This window comes from Siniperca chuatsi, linkage group LG2, assembly GCF_020085105.1.
Source record: "Siniperca chuatsi isolate FFG_IHB_CAS linkage group LG2, ASM2008510v1, whole genome shotgun sequence".
Lineage (NCBI taxonomy): Eukaryota > Metazoa > Chordata > Actinopteri > Centrarchiformes > Sinipercidae > Siniperca > Siniperca chuatsi.
The window spans coordinates 3,801,407-3,822,316 of record NC_058043.1 but is presented as its reverse complement, the minus strand read 5'-3'; the positions used below and the strand labels follow the sequence as shown (position 1 = coordinate 3,822,316).

Genomic DNA, 20,910 nt, shown 5'->3' with positions numbered 1-20,910 from the left:
AAAATGCAGCGATGATTCACAATAAGCCCCCACTTTTCTTAGCCTCCTTTATGAAACATCTAACAAGTCCTCCAAATTAAACGAGAAAATATGTTGTTTAAAATGACACATTGAAGCGTTTTCTGATCTGCCCCTATCAGCAGGACGACATCGTTTGTCTGTGCCTTCCAAAACCGTTACACATCGCTGATGAAAGATTAATCAGCGTTATGATGTGACAACACTGTGTTTAAGGTTTGGTTAGGTTTAGGGAAACATCGTAGTTTGCGTTGAAATGAGGTTAGGGGATCTTTGTCGTCATGGTTACAATAATAACCACTTGGTTGAGGTTAGGAAACGATCGTGGTCATGGTTAAAATAAACCAACACTGACTCGAGGCAGGAAGCAGGAAACAAACCGCGTTCTCTGACATCCTTCCTACGTGGACTTCGTCGCTTTATAAAAATGTCACCTGACTGCCTTCTTTGCTACCGTCATAATTACTACAGCTACTAGAGGGCTTCATCACTTGAACGTACACATATGTCGTTTTGGGGCACTTGCTGAAACAACTGATTGTGTCGTTGTTCTTGGGTGGACAGCCCCAAAACATCCCTTGGATCTTGTTGTAGTGCTGTTAACAGACTCACGGCTGTTCTCCCGTTATGGTCAGTGCTGCTGCTGGCAGAGTTGTGATTTTGTGTTTGAATCACTACAACACTGTTTAGGAGCTTTTGTTTATGGCAAATGAAATATGACACAAACATGGTACAGAGTTTCTGATGATGGCATGCGGTGGAACAAGTGACAGGCTGTGGGGAGGAAACCACTTCCAAAATGTATCTGTTTATTAAAATGAAAAAGGGAGAAGTCCCACATGGGGGGATTTTTGCGAAAGAGATGTTTGTGAAAGAATGTTATGGGGAAAAAGTGATAACCATTTTGAAAAGCAGCGTTACTAACGAGAAGGGTTGTGAGTTAGAGGACACCAATCACACTATTTCCTCGTTCCTTTAAAATCAAACCAATCATTGATTGATATTGCTGTTTAATTTCATAATTGGAGTGGCATCTCACTTAGTTTATTCCTGTGCAAACATTCTCAAAGATGCATCTACAGACTCTTACTGAGGCTTTCTGTCCCGAGCACTGAAAAAAAAAAGTTACAGATGGAAACTGAAGAGAAGGGAGCAAGTATGAAGATGAAGAGAATGATAACAGACTCTTGCATGTCCACCTCGCTGGGCTCCCCGTGGCTAAAAAAGGACTTATATTTCTTTATGTTGGCTGCTCCACTGCCAGATAACATCTTAAAAACATCACACATCCTCAGCTTCATCAGAGGTTTATGCTTTTAGGTTGCTTCCATCCAAGGATATCCAGCCTCTCAGATTTGGTGTGTCTCACAGAGATTATGTCCAGGTCTCATCATGTGTTCTGTTTTTGAGGGTCCAATAGAACCTGGAAATAGACTCCAATAACTGCAACAAAAAATAAATAAATTTGAAAGCGTGCGTCTGTGTTGTGGAAATGCTGTCAATACTGGTTAAAATTGTACTGAAGAGAACAAAAACACAGATTATTTAGTTCCTTATTCTTAGGCCCTCATCAGCAATAGAACTATTGTATTGGAGACAGTGCCTGGCTCTTGTTTTTAACTCTGCATTAAATTAATGATGAACTTCATACAGATATTCCAAAACATTAAAAACCAAACTTGGCTGTGGTTTTTGTTTTCCCTCCAAAACCAAGTTATTGTTGTGACCTTTCTATTGTTCCATATTTTCTTTCTCTTACACAAACAGCGCAAAAAGCTGTGAAACATTTAAATAGTGCGGAGGAATGTACAGAGCTGTGTTGTAAACTTTCCCAAATTGGTGAGAAAGCCAACAGTAATTTCTCTTTAAAGCTCTGAAAATATTGTCTTGTTTTAGTGCGTGTGTGCATGTCTGCGTGCCTGTGTGTTTTCCACTTCTTCCACAATGGAAGGCATGTCATTTGAAGTAATTATCATTATCATTGTCAGATCGTATGTCCGGTGGCATTAGCAGAGGAAGAAATCCGATCCAGCAGAGTCTGGTGCAGGGATCAGGCCCGTGGACCTAATAGCACACATCTGGGATAAAAGGGTGCTGTGGCATCTCCCTGACATTCCTCTGTTGTTCCAGATTAGACGGCTCTAGTCTTTTAATTCCCACTCTCTTGTTGTCTTATTATTTTCAGATGAGGAGGAAGGACATGGTCTCATCTCCCATCCACTGCCTCTCTTCTGCTTTTCTCTCTGTCTCTTGATGACAGCAAACTGTCATGAGCTAACAGAGGGGTTTGTTGCTTGTTTTCCTGGCAATTTAGCAACATCTGACATAGACAGTTAAGATGTTATGGTGTCAGGAAATGTCTTGGTAACACAAATATATTTCTGTTTGTATCCACTCTCATCAACAGTAACTTTTAAAGACTGGTGACCAAGCTGTTAGAGGGAGAATCCTATTCACAGGTTCAAGTCCCAGTCAAGCGTTCAAAGGTGAAGATCTAGTGGTTGCAGGTGGTGCTGTCCTGGCTCTTTGCGGAAATGTATATTTTGGTTTTCGTTGGCAGTTCAATTCCTGGACCAACAAGATAAATCTGGGTGGGTCAAGTGAAAAAGCAGCATTTATCTCTTTGGCATTACCACTGATGAGGTGCCCTTAAGCAAACTAACCTGGGGAAATATAGGTTAAACAAGACTTAAGAGTCTACAGCCATGCTAACGTTCTGTGAGGTTACACTTAGGCACAAACATAGAAAGTTTTACGGGTATGATCAATGTAACATTAGCTAGAAAGCTAGCTAGCAACGGTTCAGACCACTGGGCAGGATACATAGGAGGGATATAAACAAAACCTTCAAAAAGTATTGTGTTTATGTATGTTGTGAAGACTTTGACCTGCTGGTGGCGCTACAGGTCAGGAGATCATCAAAGTCATTAGGATTCATCCCCTGGGCACCATTAATGTCTGTACAATATCACCACCCCTAAAGGCATGGCACTATGGCGCTAGAACTCATACAAGAGACATACAAACACATACCCTAAATCCCAGTTCACTGTAAGGATTGAAGTTTTTGTTTGTTTGTTTGTCCTGACAGGACGTGACAGTGGGCTGTCTAGCACCTATAGCTAATTATTTTCAAATGGTTAACCATAATGTTACTGTGGAAAAATAGAAATTGTGTACCCATGGATGGTTTAGCATTCAAGGCTTCTCACACTGAGGAACAACCATCAGCCAACAAGGCCTGAGAGTCTGCAGGTTTTTATTCCTACTCGTTGTACTTTATTTCACTGATTAGCCCGCCATCAGATAGAGAAGAAACTCTTCCTTAGAATTACTGCAAGACTGATGACAGATTTCAGAGGTTTGTTTAGTTTCCTAGCAGCAATATTCACACTTCAGGAAGTATAGGCTTCCACATGAGATAATCCTTCTGATTAATAATTTCTCACAAACTCTCGTAAATGTTCTGAGGCTAAGACACAACATTAAATGTCAGAGCTTTTACTTTTGAGAACCTTGAATCGATGTGCAATTATATAATTAATGTAACTTTTCCATACAAAACTTTCACCAATATGGTGAAGAGAATAAGCACAAAAGGTTCACTTACTATTGATACAAATGACCACTTGTTATCACATGACTGAAACTTCGCTGGACTGAAAGCTCTGAATTATTAGTAAAGGGACCTTGTTTGGATTCTCTTCACCATATATTGTTCCAAAAGATCAATAAGGAACAGCTATAGCATAGAAAACATTCATCTGATTTCACTGGTCAAATATAAGGAAATAATCCAAGAATACAAATGTTTGGACACTTGGGGTGGCGCAATCAGTCTGTGAGTTAATAATAATGATTGAGTTTTACTGTAAAACCATCAATAAGCCACGCAGACCATCCATCAGAAACATATCTCTGAGTGGGCTCACTACTGCCTCCCCCTACTAACGGATGATAGGAGCCCAAAGTCTTTTTATCCATTGGGGTTTACTACACCACAAATCACTTGGCTGTAAATTTAGCCAGCATAACTGGAAAAAATAACAAATCAAAAGCTGTGTAATTATACATACTATGTCCACATGTTGATAACTCAGCCTTTTCTTGGTCTGCATTTATATTTGTAAAATGACTTTTGTGGCTACAGACATATGTTTGGTGTTAGTGTAAAAGCTTATTAGTTGTATTTATGGTGGTGATAATCTCCCATAGTCGGACTGATTTACTCGTCTCCCTTTTTATAGAAATAGAGCAGCTCTTATTTAGGACATAATGCATTTCCCCTTCTATCAAGTAAAATAAGCTCCATAGCCAGTGTTTTATGATGCAGTGCAACTCAAATGTAAACTGGAGGGAAACAGTGGTATCCATGGTCGAAGTCCAGCAGCATGCATCTGTCTTGCATCTATATTACAACAGGCTAAAACAACTGTGGCTGAGCTCTCCTGTCAAACGTCCATCCTTCTTTATTATTCCATTAGTACTGCAGCCTATTGTTTTTTTAAATTCTGTAAAGTAGAAATGAATGAATATAATTCATAATACAAAACTGAAGTCCCTTGTGGCTTGTTGCCTGGTCATTACTTTTACCCATTGAATGCTAAAAAAGAAAGCAAAGCTTAATTTGTACAAGTGATTCCTCTTAGGGAAGAGAATATGCAGCTGTACTTCAGTGTTTAATGTACTAAATGCAATAAAAAATCAAGCACAAGCTTGGTACAGTCCCACAGCACACTCATGATTCTGCACGCTAGAGCTAGCTAGCCAAAAACAAGTTCAAAACACAATATGAGGCTGAAAATAACACACAGAGCACGGCTGGCCGCTGTGAAATCTTTGAGTGTGTACTCCGTCCATACTAACTAATATTGTATAATACTAACAGGAAATGACCCAAGGTGTGCAGTGACTTGTGAAACCTTATAAAAACAAAACAACACTAGCTTATATTTCTAAAATATAAATTCACATATAGACTTCTTTTTGTAAGGACATCAATCAAACTGTAATTTTGGATGACTACTCTAAACTCTAAGTATGCATGTTGGCATTGACAAGGACTGGGTCACAAGCCAAAAAGGTTGGGAACCACTGCTCTACAAGACACCAAAGGGACTTCTCCCACAACCCATTGTCTGCTTCTGCAACCTCAGAAGCTACAGTCATTCTGACCTGCTAGTACCTGTCTATTGATTCTGGAGTCCACTGGTCCAAAAGGCCTCCTTCTGAAGCTTGACAGCATCCGTCACAGCTGGCATCCACCAACCAAGAAAGGACCAGATGACCTTCTGGCCACAACTCCAAACAGCATTTCTGGTTGATGTCCTGTTGGACCTGCGAGTAACACCACAAAACTACACTCTTAAAAACTGCCATAGAGCAGAATAAACTTACCAACAGTTAATTAAAAATTATTTTAAAAATATATGATTTATAATAGTATTTATTACAGGACAGCTGGCCTCAATTACCTTGCATGGGAGGTTTTATCTGTGTTATGGCCTTCTACAGTATGTTATCCTTGTCATCATGCATACATTTTCTATTATTTGTTTACAACAGTGTCTCCCAGAGCTGGAAACACAAGAGAACAATTTCTCCAGTCTGTGATGTTAACAAGCGACACTTTCTGGAGCAGTTCCATTACTTATGAATAGAGACCACGTGTGACTTTATCAGGGGTATTTCTGGGGAACACAGTGATATTATCCAGATCGTTTTCTCCGGGGATATGAACTCATTTTCTGGTCTGGCACTCCTAGCACCACAACAGAATTCAGCTAATTTAGGTGTAAGGGAACAAACCAAAGCATGGCCTGGGGCATCCTGATGGCCCAGCATGGTATGCATCTTGAACCGCTGTGACCATAATGTTGACTTCAAATCTTATTGGGGACTCCTATTGCATGTCATTACCTCATGTTTTATATCACTCTCTACTGTCATAAAGGCTGAATGTGACTTACTTCTGCCATTCAGAGACCCCACAACAATATACAAAGAACTGCAGGCCTCACTTGCCTCAGTTAAGGTCAGTGTTCATGACTCCACCATAAGAAAGAGAGACTGGGCAAAAATGGCCTGCATGGCAGAGTTCCTAGACGAAAACCACTGCTGAGCAAAAAGAACATTAAGGCTCGTCTCATTTTTGCCAGAAAACATCTTGATGATCCCCAAGACGTTTGGGAAAATACTCTGTGGACTGACGAGACAAAAGTTTAACTTTTTGGAAGGTGTGTGTCCCAATACATCTGGCGTAAAAGTAACACCACATTTCAGAAAAAGAACATCATACCAACAGTAAAATATGGTGGTGGTAGTGTGATGGTCTGGGGTTGTTTTGCTGCTTCAAGACCTGGAAGACTTGCTGTGATAAATGGAACCATGAATTCTGCTGTCTACCAAAAACTCCTGAAGGAGAATGTCTGGCCATCTGTTTGTGACCACAAGCTGAAGCGAACTTGGGTCCTGCAGCAGGACAATGATCCAAAACACATCTGCAAGTCCACCTCTGAATGGCTGAAGAAGAACAAAATGAAGACTTTGGAGTGGCCTAGTCAAAGTCCTGACCTGAATCCTATTGAGATGCTGTGGTATGAGCCTAAAAAGGCAGTTTATGCTCGAAAACCCTCCAATGTGGCTGAATTACAACAATTGTGCAAAGATGAGTGGGCCAAAATTCCTCCACAGCACTGTAAAAGACTCATTGCAAGTTATCGCAAACGCTTGATTGCAGTTGTTGCTACTAAGGGTGGCCCAACCAGTTATTAGGTTTAGGGGGCAATCACTATTTCACACAGGGCCATGTAGGTTTGGATTTTATTTTCCCTTAATAATAACAACCTTCATTTAAAAACTGCATTTTCTGTCTACTTGTTTTATCTTTGACTAATATTTAAATTAGTTTGATGATCTGAAACATTTAAGTGTGACAAACATGCAAAAAAAAAAGAAAAAAAAGAAATCAGGAATGGGGCAAACACTTTTTCACACCACTGTAGACAGTCAGATTGTTGTGTGATTTGAACAGCTGCCTGTGGAGATGCACTTCAATAAGCACACCAGGAAAAACGGGGAAAAAGGGGTGTAAAAATGCATGACACAGTCATGTCTTAACAAGTGTCTCTGAGTTGGTGTGGATTGACTTTTTTTTTTTAATGGAAGATGCGGCCCGTTTTTGGAGTGTCAAAAATGCTCAAGAAATGCTTTTAAAAATGTTGCCATGTGGATTGCACTGTGTGATGTATCTGCGGATCATAGTGGACAGAGACAAATGTATTTCTATGACTGGTGAACAGACAGGAATGGTGGAAGTATTCTAGCTGAGCTATGGGCGTGTAGTCATTCCAACACCACCAACATGGAATTATACACACGAGCTGCTTATTCCTGCATTACTCTACCTGGCTAACCCCATACTGCGGTGCATTCAAATGTTTTTAGAAATTCATTGACAGAAAGCCTAGAAACCAGAACTGATGGCAACAACTGAGATATATCTTGCATTTGAATGTAATGTATGTTAAATGTATGTGTGTATATATGAAGTCTGAACTTCAGGCTCAATATTCAAAAACATTATATCTCCAATCGTACTTGTCTGTACTGTAGGAGATATGGCAGGATCTGTAAAGGTATCTGTGGGTTGGTGGTGATGGACCAGTCTGGCTCAAATTTCCAGAGCCAGTTTTTTTCTTTTACCGCAGTCCACCACTGAGAACAGATGTGCATCGGATGAAGTTGGTACTTCTGGCAGTGAGGGAACTGATCTAAATTATTGCTCACTGAATTCAGAACTGTGGAGCTAAATATTCAACAATCGGTCCACAAAACATCTGAGCACTGCAATGAGTTAATTCAACTCTGTGTGTTCTCAGGCAGAGCTACTTTAAAGTATCATGCTTATTTTCTAAAGCTCTCTAATGCTTCTTACTAAGTCTGTCACATTATTTGAGAAAGCTACTTTACATTCCATGCACAAGAAACTTGAGCCTGCTTTCACAAAAAGGACTAAAAAGGATTATAACCTTACCATTTTTTTTTTTACTATATTTTAAATGCATTAGTTTTGTTTAATTAATTATTTGCTAACCTTTTCAGGAGACAAACAGCTGAAGATCATTAGATCATCTCACTGTCAGAATTATGATGATATTTTCGTGTGTCTTTATCATGTAGTTGTAACATTTAAGCATCAATGTACATTTTAAAAAAAATGTTGAGAAACTATTTTTTAGGTTACAAACACATATAACCTTGTTAAAATCCCACTTCGTAAGAGTGTTTTAGAGGAGTAGGTGCTTTTATTCCAGTTATCCAAATGCAGAGGAAAAATCATTGATTTAATATATGGAGTCCTATATGGTATTGCAAAGAACAATTTTTTATCCACAAACCAGTCAGGGGAATCCTGCCTGACAGAAAGGGAGATACTTTAGATTACACCGTTTCAGACAGATACTTTCATATGCAGCAACACATGGATCTGGATAGAGCTTACAGTGAGTAAGTACAATACTAAGTAGATTTTCCCAAGTATCATGTGCATTAAGTTAACGTATAGTGATCCCGGTGCAGACGTAGCCTCAGGGCAACTAAAAACATGGACAACAGGTATTCATTAGAGAACAAGGAGTTCACTGTCTTTTTTTTCTCACTTTCACTCCTTAAAAGTCCTTAATGTATTTTAGAGGCAGGCCTCAGTGAAAGCTAGTAATGAGATTTTGTTTTCTTCCGTTCAGAGACTCCCCTCAAAGTTTGGGTAGAGATGAGAAAAGTATGTTTCTAGGTGGATTCCAGGCTTTTTCATGAGGTTTTGTGTTAGTGTGACTGATTCAATTTGGCTGGATTCTGTCCATTAGAGATTCAGTATGCTCCACAGGTGGTCCTTATATACACTCTTTTGAAGTACTGAATGTATCAAAGATGCTCCATTATTCTGCTTCTATGCTTATTTTACAACTCGCAGGCGTCTTTGCCTTTAGAGAATGATTCTGCACGACACCTCCCTCAGCTGTTATCTCAGTGAGCCTGAGAGTTGCTCATAAAATGAGGACCGGTGTACTACTTACTGTCATTATAGATACTTGCTCCTACTGCACCTGCTGTGGTACTTTTACTCAAGCCTTTGGTATAAAGTATGAGAGGACGTCTGAGTAGGTAAACATTTGCGTGCTGTGAAGGTGTGACATCACATCACATGTGACCATATGTGTGGTATATACAGCATATTTGAGACAGCTGTGGTTCACACAACCTGTGCAGGTTCAATTTCTGGTGTCCTTGAGCAAGATACTAAACCACAATATGTGTTTATTGGGTGAATGAGAGGCAAATTGTAAAGCACTTTAAAGTTGAAAAGGGCTGTATACTGTAATTACAGTCCATTTACCATTTATATCTCATCCAAGACGGATCAATTTTTTGTATGGAAACAATTTCTAAAATAGATCAAAACATGACATACATAAAAACATGTACTTGGTAAAGATTTTTCTTGCCTCACATATCTCATCTTTGTCCTGGGTATGTTAAGGGTCACAGTATGGCTTGCATATGGCTGATAATTCAATAACATCTGACTTTGTCAAATCTAACAATAAGAGGGTCCTTAATAAGGATATTTTTCAATATTAATAGATTCACAGTATGGAAAACGTAAGCAAAATCATTTAAATGCTGTTCAAAGCAATGAGCTGTGTTCTACTGCTGTAATAATTATTATTAATAACTTTATTTAAATAGCACATTTTAAAAACAAAGTTACAAAGTGCGTTACAGTAAAAACATAATAAAAGCAAATAAGATTCAGAACTTAAGATACATGTTAAAATAATTTAAATAATTAAAACAAATACCATGAGATAAGAAAAATCCAAACAATAAAAGTGAGTCTTGAGAAGAGATTCAAAGGAGGACACTGACAGCTGAGGGGCCTTTGGGACAAGACAAGATATTGGAACTATTAGTAGGGCCCTGCTGGAGGATCTCGAGCAGTGATCAGGCTCATAAGGAGTTAGCAAATCACAGATATAGGCAGGAGCCAGACCATTCAAGGCTTTAACAACAAGCAGTAAAATAAATTCTAAAACTCACATCTCTCTCTCTCTCTCGTGAATTTAGAGTTAGTCTTCATAATGTGTGTTTTTGCTTTTATTATATTTTAATCAATGGTTGTGTATAATTATGCTGGTTTCTTTAATGTTGCACAAGAGTGAATAATTTGTCATCCTCCTATGTTGGACGGTGTAGTCCCTCATTCGTCCAGGAGTGTTCTATCGTAGAAAAGGTTTCAGTCGTAGTCATCTGGACACTGTTTTCAGAATCAAGACGTTTCGGCTCCCATCCGGAAGTCATTCTCAATTGTGAAAAAATTGGACGGGAACTGGAAATTTAAACTACTCTGAGTTACATAAGCCCTGCCCTCAGGAAGGAATCTGCCTGAGTATCTGTAAATAGCTAGTTTCACCTGAAACTGACCTAATAGTTTCAAGATGGCCCAGTAATCAGGCCTATTGTTCTCTGGCTGCATCTACTTCATCACTGCTAAGTGCCTGATTAGCATGTGATAGGCGTGACCAAGGTGATAATACACTCTGATAGACTTTGGGCAGATTAAATCTCAGACCACCATTTCTGTTCAAAGAGGGGTTCTCTTTCTTCACAAAAATGGCTTCCTTGACGCCCCGTTCAAACCAACTCTTCTCTCTACTAAGAATCTTCACCTCGCTGTCTTCAAATGTGTGGTTTGTAGCTTTTAAATGCAAATGCACGCATGCATGCATCCTCCTATGTTAAACTCCAAATCCTTCAACCTACTAGCTAATACTGGTAATTTTAGTTATAGTTATTAATTTAATTATTAGTCAGAGTTCCAAATTGATAGCTTAGTGTATTTTATAAGTCTGAATCATTTCTCTTCTTTAAGAAGAGTGGTGCCTGCTTTGTTAATTAAAGTTATTATTTATGATTATCTTTGATAATCTTGATAGCCAAATTTAATTGATTGCACCTACACAATTTGGTACCCTCTTTAAACATTGTAAATCCCAGCAGAGTCATTCAATTGCAGAAATTTTTTGGACATCCAATTTTTAATTTCAGCGAGACAGGATATAATACAGGATGTATCAGTGGTTCCAGGCTTTATTGGGACATACAATTGGGTGTCATCCGTGTAGCGATGGAAATCAATGTCATGACTATGCATGATTTGCCCCAGGGGTAGCATGTATATCGTAAACAAGAGTGGACCCATAATAGATCTTTGGGGGACCCCACAAAATAGAGGAGCACGACCTGTTTAACAGATAGGAGATTAACCAATCCAGAGCCACATCACTGATGCCAACATAGTTCTTCAGACGGTTGATTAAGACATCATGGTCCACTGTATCAAAGGCTGAGCTGAGGTCAAGGAAAACTAAAATGGAGTACAAGCCAGTGTCAACTGCAAGCAGTAGGTCATTGGTGACCTTCACCAGAGCAGTCTCAGTGTAGTGTAGGGAGCGGAGACCAGATTGAAAATGTTCAAAAATTTGATTCATATTCATAAAAGAATTTAGATGAGTGGAGACATTTTTTTCTAAAAGCTTTGATAAAAATGGCAGCTCAGAGATGGGTTTAAAATTACTTAAAACAGAGGGATCTAGAGAGGGATTCTTTAAAGGGGGTAAACAGTGGCATGTTTAAAATTGGAGGGGAAAATGCCAGTAGACAGAGAGCAGTTAATAATGGCTAAAATATCTGGACCAACCGTCCAAATACAGCTTTTAAAAACCAAGTGGGAATGCAGTCTGAAGGGCAGGTGGATGATTTTGAAAGTGCAACGGTGGGTTAATGTTGAAGGTGAGCATGAGTCAACATCAAGCTCTCTGAGTTCCGTGTTAAAGTGCTGCCGAATCTTCACAATTTTTTATTACAAATGTAATTAAGAAATTCTTCACATCTCTCTGGTGTGGATTCCACTGGCTGGCTAGGCGGGGGACAGAATTTATAGTTTTAAAAAGGATTCTGGGATTGTGACCCTGTTTATCAGGTCTGAAAAATAGGTGTTCCTTGCTTCTTTGATTTTACACTGATAAGCGGACATCAGATCTTTTAGAGAAGCAAGGGTGGCACTGTGTTTATCCATTTTCGCTCTGCCTTCTGGCATTGTCTCTTTTAAGCTCCTTAATTCTTCATTTAACCATGGCAGAGAAGGTTTCAGCTTTTTATATCTGACTGGAGCTACAGAATCTAAAATGTTCATGTAAGAGCTGTTAAAAACGCTGACAAGCTCCCTTACGGAGAGGCCACGTTATTCACTAGTATTAAAAAATGTGTTTGAGGCAGTAAAAGCTTGACAGAAGCGAGGAACAGAGAGTGAATTCAGGGGGTGGGAGCGAATCATTGTGGGGAGTTTGGGATCAGGAGAAAGGAGTGGAACCTGGCAGAGCACTGTGTTGTGATCAGAGACCGCACAATCAATTAAGTTCACATCATCCACACAGAAACCCTGGGTGTGCACAAGGTCAAGTGTGTGCCCCGTGTCATGGCTGGGCTGCTTCACATATTGGGTCAAATTAAAAGAATCTAAAAATTTGATAAAATCTGAAGTAAACGAGGAGGAAAAAAGGCAGCAAACATGTATATTAAAATCACCAAGAATAAGAACTCGGTCGGTAGATTAAAACACATAAAATGGGCAGTTTGTTCTTTAAAATAAAACTAAGACTCAAATGTGGAGAAGCAGCCAAGCGAGACTGGGGAACAACTAAAATCATTTCTGTGTATTACTGCAAGGCACAGCCTTGGCCTGTTTGGCTGGTGGAAAAATAAATATTCTGGGGGAGGGGGGACTCAATGAGAGGGGCACATTCATCAGGATTAATTCAAGATTCTGTGATGCTAAAAAAAAAAAAAATCAATAATGTTGGTCATGATAAAATCCTGGCAGATCAAAGATGTATTGGCAAGGATCTTATTGAGTAAACAGAATTGAGCTGATTCAACAGCAGGGATGGAAGAAGTGGTTTTAACTGTGATGAGATTGTTTCTGTGTGGACTGAGTAGATTTTGGCGCACTGCCTTTCAGTGATCAGTTATGCGTTACATGAGGCCAAACTCTTCATTTTTGTAAAAAAATAAATAAAACTTCAATAACTAATTTTGCCAGTTTTTATATCATAATGATTTCAAACATACGACCCCGCTACAGCCTCCCCCACACAAGAGGGCCACACCAGCTCTCATTCTGCCACCATGTCTATAGAATGGACCATCCAGGCCCAAACTCTCTCCTCAATTGTGAGCTTTCACACAGGAGTTACGTAGATCTGAGGCAAGGGGAGATATTGATTAAACACAGCATGTTATCTTTTAGTTATGAAATATTCCCATCTAGGGGATTAATGGGAGGTTAGGTCCAGAGGATTGTTTCCACTTCATTCTAGGTGAGAAAAATGGAGGGAGTTTTAATAGAAATCAGACATTCAGCTTGAAACAGAAGGAAATGTTGGCATCATGCAGCCAGAAAATACCAAACCAAGAACGAAATATAATACAAATGTAACATTTCAGTTCTATGACTTTTTAGCCATGCTAATGGCATGGCCCTTGGGAGGGCAATGTCGGTCGGATGGTCCACCACAGACATCTCAACAACTACCGGACAGATTGCCATGACACTTCGTACAGACATTCAGGAGCCTATATTAGGATGAAGCCTACTGACTTTGATGATTTTTTTCTCTGGCGACCCTAGCAGTTAAAAGTTTTCACTTCTCCTGTAAAATATCTCAACATTTACTTGATGGATTGGCACACATTTTTTTCATGGTTCCCAAATGATTAATCCTGATGATTTTTGGTGTTCCTCTAACGCTGCTATGAGGTTCACATTTCTGGCTTTGAGTGAAATGTCTCAACAATTATTGGAAGGTATTGTCAAGACATTTTGTACAGACATTCAAGTTGAATTGAAAACACTTTGGTAATCCCCTGACTTTTCCTCTAGTGCCAGGTCAAATTTTCAATACTTTATTTTATGATGAAATTCCTGCAAAAACTAATGACATTCCCATCAGCCTCAGCTGTACTTAGTTAAGTTGGTTAACAATGTTAGCATGCTAACACACTAAACTAAGATGGTGAACATGGTAAACATTATACCTGCTAAACATTAGCATGTTAACATTGTCATTGTGCGCATGTTAGCATACTGACAGTAGCATTTAGCTCAAAGCACCGCTGTACAGCCTCACAGAGCTGCTAGCATGGCTGCAGACTCTTTGTCTTGTTTGCCTCAAAAGGGTAAATTCCAAGACAAGGGGCAAAAGAACTTCATTTCTATCCGAGTGCAACCCTGCGTGTTTTATTCAGAAGAGGTTGATTCACAGTTGACACTGAGCCCCAGTTGAGCAGCTGAAGACAAATGTTTTTCCACCAAATGCAACCTAGGTATTTCCAATCTGGATTCAAACCAAATTTATTCAAATTTAGAAGTAGTTTGTGTAATCTTTCAGCTGCTGTTGCTCTGCTGTACCGTGTATTTGCTCGTGTACATGTGAGGGTGCATGTTTGTCTGTGACCCCACGGTTGGTTCCACTGTTCCCAGGAGGAGTGTGTGTTGGCCCACATGTCTCCACGCCGCTTATAACTTCATGAGGATTTATCATCCGTTATGCCGATGTACAGTGCTTTTTTTCTTCCACTGAAACATGTGGTTCTGAGTGTTGTGCAAGGAGTCAGTACAGGCTCAAGAGGATAATACCAGCATTTCTGAAAAATCCTCCTGCTTTTCGTCTTTGTCTAGTAAGTTTTAGCCCTCAGGGACTTGGCCAAATCTTAATCAGATATTATCTTGATTTATAAAGGTCAGCCATTCATATCACAAAAAAAAAAACCCAAACAATTCTCTCACTTACCTCTGACGGTATCTAGCCATACAGAATACAATGGAAATAAACTGAATTACCTTTGTGGTGCTCAAAGCACTAAAAAATGACTGAAAAAGTTTACATCTTCATACCTAAATGACAGAATAGGTTGTCATGGCCTTCCAAAACTAAACTGTTCCAAAAACAACTTGTATTACTTTTCCTGATCTGCTACCTTGATTGTTAAGATTGAACAACTAAAACTACCTGGGTAAGGTTAGGGAAACATTATCACAGTTAAGAGAATCAATTTTGAATAATCATAGATACAAGATACAAACCAGTCTGACCCAACCACACTCTCTCTAAGAGGGTTATAAAAGTGTGACATTAACATCCCTTTGCCACTGAAAGAGGAGTTATTATATGCTTCACTTGTATTCTGATAAGGATCCCGTTTTTTAAAGAACTGAGACCAACATAGAGGGATATTTCTCAGTTGAAAAATAACCATGTCAGCTAGCCTGTCTCTAGTCACTTGTGAGGAAAATGTAAATATATGTTGTCTGTGTGACTGATCTGCTGATGACAATATCAAAAATCTGAACAGCAATGTGTCTTTCCAGAAACAATGTCCTGGTTAGTCTGGATAATAGACAAATACCAATGTGCACAGTTCTCCTTACTTCCCAACACAAAATTTACCTCCATGATATTAGGTTGGTGGCAAAAAAAACCTCAAGTTAGATATCTCAAAACCATGGCACATAAAACAAAAAACTACAGTATCGGCATGGCTAGACACCATTAGCAGTTTTTTTTCGTTGTTACGATTTTAGTGAAGCAACCCTTTACATATCTGTGATCAAATAAACCTCAAGGTTCACTTACTTGCTTTTACCAGCGCTTTGAGAGTGTCCCATGGTCTTCTTCAGTGGAAATTTATTCCAGTTTCCTGTTAGCACTGATGATATTGAGAAAGTTAATAAGTGATTAGTCCAAGTCACTGGGAGCCATGTTGTGCTGATTCATCCCTGTAACAGGCTGCAGTTTCAAACTTGAATGGTAAATGGCTACATTTATATAGTGCTTTACGAGGTTTTTGCCCCTCATTCACCCATTTATGCACCAATGACAGCGAGCTACCACGCAGGGTATTGGTAGAAATTTGGGATTCAATGTCTTGCCAAGGACACTTCAACATGTGAAGAGGAGGAGCTGGGGTTTGAACCACCAACCCTGTGATCAGTGGATGACCCGCTCTACCTCCTGAGCCACAGCCACCCCAAATATGTTGGAAAAGTAGTGCAAAACAACAATTCACTTAATGTAGGCTGGTGTAAGCTATACAAGACACAACAAACACATATGCCTGTATGACATTTAAATAAAGTAATGTAGGACACCACAGGCATTAATTGAACTGCGCCTTTATCACCTCACTTCTCTAGCAGTGACCCATTTCTCTGTTCTCATGATATCTTCACTGACACATGCAATGTTCTGTTTCTCTCACGAAATTCCATTCATCACAAAAACAACCAAACCAGCCCACAAAGTGGAATTTAGTACTCGGTTTTAAAGCTGCGACACTCAACGGAAGCGTTTTGGTGTATTCAGGTCAACAGTATACATTCCAATACATGTAGGAGTTTGGTGTGTGTTTTCATAATTAAACAGAATAGTTGACTATCAGGACAGTCCTCCAAAAACCTGAGTGTATCCATTGAAGAGTTTGTGATGTGGTCGTACATTTAGTGTTATGGTTTTAGAGAAAAAATGGAATTCAATAGATTAACCACAAGGACAACTTTTGTATTCCTGTGTGTGTACATGCATAATGAATGAGTATACATTTGTGTGTGTGTGTGTGTGTGTGTGTGTGCGTGTGTGCAGTCTGCCTGTGGTTAGGCTGTTATGTGATGAGCAGGGCAGTTTTCCAGCGAGCAGCGCTTGATTCAGTTAAGATGGCTGAGGGATGGTTCACTCTCATGACATACCAGCTACAACCCATCTGGTTCACTGTCTCCATTTGTATGTGTGTGAGCGAGAGTCGCAAGAGAGAGAAATACACCCACAGTCATGTACCCGAAAGAGGAGTTGCATTGTTGCATATAAAGATCTTGTTTCTGTTAGCACACTTGTAGTTAGCAACAGGTTTCCTTGGACTCACGTGTGGTCAGTGTGTCCATTTTGCAAGACTTCAGACGTTTCTTCCACTACATTTCAGACGGAAATAATGCGCTTTTTACTCTGCTACATTTATCTAGTTTAGCGGATTACGATTTCATATGTCATGAAGCATAAAAGTGTTATTCTGTAAAAAACTTCACACTTCATTTTTGTTTATGCCTGTAATTTTGGAGGAATACTAAAAACTACAATAATAATATCCTCCAATGACTTTTTTTTCAACTTTCCACCCCTCCCTTTTCTTGTGCTTCTGGTCAATCCTGAGCCACCTGCTACCCTGCAATGCCATGAATAGTGATTCACTCATGTCCCATAGAAAACAAAGCTTATGAATGCATAAATTAACACAGACCAACACATACCATATGAACAGATATACCCGTATATAGTTAGTTACGTCAACAAGTATGGCCTGCATATATCCATACATGTGTTAAGAGTATATCCATGTAAAAGCAAATGTACAGACAGAGAGAGACTAGAGGGGCATTTCAGGGCAGCCTGTCGTAATTCCCAATCATCAGCACAGCGTCCAAAATCAAAATCATTGTAACAGCATCACTAATGAAGGACAGATTATAGGAATGAAGGGATGGCGGAGGAGAAAAGAGAGAGTGCATAGAGACGGACTTGGAAAAGGAGAGGAAGAGCTGATTGATTTAAGGAAGAGGATGAAGAGAAGACACAGGAGGGGATTCAAAAACCCAATCTCTGATGACGGCTCTCATTACTAATGAGGGGCAGATGACAGCGGGGCATTATGGTGTGGCACCGCAGCCTTCCTATAACTGAGGGGGAGAAAAGAGAAGGTCTGATGTAAACACACAGAACTAAACCTTCTTTTCTTCACTACGGCCTCTGACATGAGAGATAAACAACAAAATATCATTCAAAGCAACGTGTGAGAAGCAATCTGCGACCGACCCCCAGCATGGACTTAAGTTGTCACTGCTACACCAGCGGCTACGATGTCATGCGAGAAGCTGGCTTGAAATCGAAATGTTGTCAGTTTGGAACTTTTCTGTAGGTTTGTGGGTGAAAACTAGGAACTCCAGCGTTGCCCTCCAAAATGCAAGTGATGTGCCTTTTGAGCAAGACAGTTACAACACCACCGCACTGCTGATTAAAGTGTATTATATTTGATTTGCTTAGAACTTCTATTCCTGTGTGCACTGACGTGACAGTGAGCTGCTGTAACAAAAGAGTTTCCCCTCAGGGATCAATAAAGTATTTCTGATTTTTCAAAGGCATCCAGTAGTTCAAATTGATAGATGTGAGCTAATGTGCAGAACAGTAAAAGCACCATCTGTATTTTCTTTATCTCTGTGATCATTTGTGCTCGGTGTCTGTCCACATGTTTTGGATAGAACAAGAGGAAAGAGGGCCAAAAGAGAAATAAACAATAATTCTTTCTGAATCATTTGTGTTTTTTCCAACTTCACTTTAAGAATTCCATTTAGTCTTTTTTCACCCGAGCAGGAAACTTCTCATGGTGAGATACATGCAGGAAAACTCAGCGGAGTTGAGAATGAAGTAACAAAAAGAGAAGTGCTAGAGAAAAGTATCAAAATGCTCTCTTGCAACTTACAATTAGACTAATTACAAATTTGACTGATTAAAAACTGACTGATAAATTCAATTCAATTTTATTTATATAGCGCCAATTCATAACAGAAGTTATCTCATGGCACTTTTCATATAGAGCAGGTCTAGACCGTACTCTTTAGAATGTTAGTAAAAGAAACCCAACACTTCCCACCAAGAGAAAGCATTTGGCGACAGTGGCAAGGAAAAACTTCCTTTTAACAGGCAGAAATCTTGGACAGAACCAGACTCAGGGTGGGCGGCCATCCGCCGCTGGTTGGGTTGGGGGGGGGGGAGAGAGAGAGAATACAGTAGCACAATGCAAATTCCACATAGAATTTTGAAATAATGTAATGGTGGTGGTAATATTAATAAAATAATAATAGAAATATTACTGATAGGAATAATAATGATAATAATAATTGTAGCACTGGGCGTTGAGCAGGAACACAGGGGCATTTGGTGGCCCACAATCAGACTCTGCAGCTCTGGAGGCAGAAATACCTGCTGAAAGCGACAGGAGAGAGGAGAGAAATGAGAAAGCACAAAACTACGGGAGAGAGAAGATGTCGAGTTAGTAACACGCATTAATGGGATAAGAATGCGTACAGATGGAGAGGGAGAGGAGGAGAGAGGAGCTCAGTGCATCATGGGAAGTCTCCCAGCAGTCTAGGCCTATAGCAGCATAACTAAGGGATGGTTCAGGACTCACCCAAGCCAGCCCTAACTATAAGCTTTATCAAACAGGAAAGTCTTAAGCCTTCTCTTAAATGTGGAGATGGTGTCTGCCTCCCGAACCCAAACTGGGATCTGATTCCACAGGAGAGGAGCTTGATAACTTTGCTCGGGCTCCCATTCTACTTTTGGAGACTCTAGAAACCACAAGTAACCCTGCATTCTGGGAGCTCAGTGTTCTAGTCGGGTAATAAGGTATTATGAGATCTTTAAGATAGGATGGTGCCAGACCATTAAGAGGATCAACAGGATGATTTATTTAGTGGTCATCAGTTAGGTCATTAGGCCGTGTTCAGACAGCATGAGAAAAACACAGCCCCCTCAGTCACTTGAATGAAGCCATTGAGCAGTTTGTCAGTGTTCCCATTAGTTGACGACTTGTATATAGCTGTTATATATGATTATAAATATAAACAAACAATAAATTTGATTATATATATTGAAAATATCACTATTGTGATATTCTACTTAATGTGAGCTAAATTCATGTATCTTCTATAATTTGTATTACATTTATTTTAAAGTTTACTTTGCTTTGACTGACTGATTTTACATGAGAGGACTGTTGTCAGGGGCAGAGCTCTGGTGGCTCACCTGGTGGAGCGCATGGTGGCCCGGGTTTGGGTCGGGCCGGCGGCCCTTTGCAGCGTGTCGTCCCCTCTCCCTCTCCCACATTTCCTGTCTCTCTTCAGTTGTTCCTATCAAGTAAAGGCAAAAAGCCCAAAAACTAATATAGAAAAAGAGGACTGTTTTCAATCCATATATCATTTCAAATAATTATTTTCATGTAGAAACAAGATGAGTTTGCAATTTGCCTGGTCAATGACTAAAACTATACAGAACACCAAAACGGGCCTAAAGATAATAAGTGCAATTGCAATATTGATCAGAAAAATATTTTCCCCAAACTGTTCTGCCCTCACAGGGGATTTATGTTGGGGCGTGTGAACCAAAACAGGGTCATTTCTGTACTCTCTTTTTCTGGAAGTTAGGTTGGCTTATTTTCTTCTTTGTTTCCTTCATTTCTGCCTGCATTTGTTTTTACTCTCTGATGTCAAAGCAACCTCTAAATCAACCTCAGTGCTGTATATTACAGAAAATTATTTCACTTTTAAACCAGAGCCAAAAATACTGAAGCTCTCTTCTTCATTGCTGAACATCAAAACCACATTTTCTATCTAGGCTAAACCCTGCTTTAATAGCAAGAGACAGCGATATGAGTTATATGGAGTAGTTTGAACCTGATATGTCATGATGTATTGTGAAATATCAAAACATCTATTCACGAAGTTCAAACCCACTAAAGTTTTTATCTAAAGTGCTGAGGCTTTTAAAATGACATACAATCTGATGTATCTGTGTGCTCACAGCAGGCAACACATCAGATCCCTGTTGAAGAGACTTTTTTTCTGTTTCTGGATACTTCAGGCCAAGATTCCCCCTCAAAGCAGCGATTCATCACCGAGAATATTTTACTGACACTTGTCAGATCTGGACTCTGCACAGACCATCAACCGGC

At 39.6% G+C, this 20,910-nt stretch overlaps 1 protein-coding gene and 1 long non-coding RNA gene across 2 annotated transcripts in view; one reads left to right on the top strand and one right to left on the bottom strand.

Annotated features, from left to right (window-relative positions):
* rspo4 (R-spondin 4) overlaps positions 1-20,910 on the top strand; it is a 37,345-nt gene that overhangs the window by 14,100 nt on the left and 2,335 nt on the right. The gene's annotated exons all lie outside the window — the stretch shown is intronic.
* On the bottom strand, positions 265-15,970 carry LOC122866002. The gene is made up of 3 exons (XR_006375592.1): positions 15,771-15,970; positions 5,204-5,355; positions 265-1,461 (listed from the first exon to the last, which is right to left on the bottom strand). It is a non-coding gene; the product is annotated as an uncharacterized LOC122866002 (long non-coding RNA).